Below are 2,496 nucleotides of genomic sequence, written 5' to 3'. Positions count from 1 at the left end.
AAAAAAACGTAGATACCCAAGCTCTCAATAAAATACTTGCACACTGAGTTCAAGAACACAGTCCTTCCCAGGATGACCCACCCACATTAAGTCATTATGAAGTAAATAATTTATACAGACTCACAGCTTCCACTAAGAGAGAAGTAACAAACACAAAGTCTCCCAAGCACAAATTCCCAGTTCCTGATGATTCAGGCAGATTCTACCAGTCCTTCAAAGAAGAATGAACATCAGCCCTTCTGAAACTCTTCTACAAGGTAGAGAAGGAAGGAATATTTCAAACACACATACTCTTCAAGTAAAATCAGGAAATGCCATGGTTAATCTACATTGTCAACTTGCCTAAATTTAGAATCCCTTAGAGACACCACTGGGGTATCTGAGAGGGAGTTTCTGATTTGACACAAGACATCCAGCATCACATGAGCTTGAACACAAAGCTGGAGAGAAAGAGACAGAGAGAGACAGAGACAGAGACAGACAGAGAGAGACAGATGGAGACAGACAGAGAGACAGAGACAGAGACAGATAGAGAGAGACAGAGACAGAGAGACAGACATAGACAGAGAGAGACAGAGACAGAGAGATAGAGGGAGACGGAGACAGAAAGACAGAGACAGAGAGACAGAGACAGAGAAACAGAGGGAGACAGAGAAACAGAGATAGACAGAGAGAGACAGAGACAGAGAGACAGAGACAGACAGAGACAGAGAGAGAGAGACAGAGACAGACAGAGACAGACAGAGACAGAGAGAGAGAGACGGAGACAGAGGGAGACAGAAATGGAGACAGAGAGATAGAGGGAGATGGAGACAGAGAGATAGAGACAGAGACAGAGAGAAGGAGAGCTAATCAGGCATCTCTACCAACTTCCAGTCTGTAAACACAGTGTGAATAGCCACCTCACATTCCTTCTACCATGTCTCCTACACAGGATGGACCACATCTGTTCAAACTGTAAACCAAAACGAATCCTTCCTCCCTGATGTTGCTTGAGGTCAGGTATTTGGTCAGAGTAACAAGAAACATTAACACAATGAGTAATGACAATGGGTCATAGTGCAGATTTAATTTCCTTAGTATATAGAGCCCCTACAAATTATAAAAATACAACAAAAGATGAGCAAGCCCATAGACACTAGGCTCAAATGTGGTCAGGTTACAGACCTACACATGGTTCTTACATAGGAAAATATGCTTAATGCCAATCACTAAAAGTATACACACATATACACATATATACACATATACATATATACATATACATATACATATCCACACATGTATACACATATACATATATCTATACTTACATGCACATATACATATATATTATACATTATACACATACAGATATATATGTGTGTGTGATTCTTTTCTACAAAACTCCAAAAATTTGAAAAGCATCCTTTTTAGTCTTGGGTGAAATTGCAGCACTCTCACCCAGTGCCGCAGAGGACTTGGTTGGCATCTCCTGTACAGGGTAGAGAGGGACATCTGTCCCATGGACATGCATTTGCCCTTTGACTCAGCATTTACCCTGTGCAAAAACAAAATCCTGGATCTTGTGAAGAAGGGCAGAGCGACCCACAGAGGCATAGGTTAAGCACAACGAAAACAATGCACACCTATAGGGAACTCCCTGGGCGTGTGTATGTGGCAAGTAAAGGAACATAAACTAAGAATGAAAACCAATGCTTTCCCTGATGTATGAAAAGATGTCCCACATTACAGTTAACTGGGCTGTAACCTACAGTAAGTGGGAGCGCTGTATTGTGTAAAACTCACCAAGCGAAACACGCCAGGAGTTTGAGGATAATATATGTGTTATTTGTATGTTCAAAAAATTTTAAAAGGAAGCCTAAGTAAAGTTTCTTATTATGACAAAAAAATTTTTTTAGGAACCCTCAATATAACAACGTCTCCAAGGTACAGGTAGAGACAGGGCAGGAGTGATTTCCTAGGCAGAGCAAAGCCTGCTCACTCTGCACCTCTCATCCAGGAGCAGTCCAACTTCCACTGTGCTATAAAAGGAGGACACGGTGTTGCCCTGGTTTCACGGAGCCTCAAGTGGGCATAGCTGAGTCCCTGCAGGTCACAGGACTTGTGTGGGCCTGTCTGCTGAAGTCAAAGATTCTTCTAGAACCTGAAGTACAAGGCTGGGAGGGAATCCCAGTTCCCTAAATGAAAACACAAGTACTCAGAGGCCGTAGGGAGCAGCGGAGAGGCTCCCCTTTCCTGTACCCCAGAAGTACCTAGAGGAACCGTAGGCCCACCAGCTTGGGTGGCCAAGCTTTATGGGAACTTCAAGTTGACTTCTAACTTGTCTATTCCCATGCACACTCCCTGCCTGGCAGAGTTGAAAGGATTTGGGATCACCTGACCAAGGAAGGCCAGAGACCTGCAAAGGAAACTGGCTCCTGACATAGGAGATGGTTGTGGTCAGGCCCCAGCCCTACCTTCTTGACTGGCCTATGACAGAAGTGAGGTTGAAGC

The sequence above is a fragment of the Mastomys coucha genome, unplaced genomic scaffold (genome assembly GCF_008632895.1).
Source record: "Mastomys coucha isolate ucsf_1 unplaced genomic scaffold, UCSF_Mcou_1 pScaffold12, whole genome shotgun sequence".
NCBI lineage: Eukaryota > Metazoa > Chordata > Mammalia > Rodentia > Muridae > Mastomys > Mastomys coucha.
Note: the sequence above shows the minus strand (reverse complement) of the source record.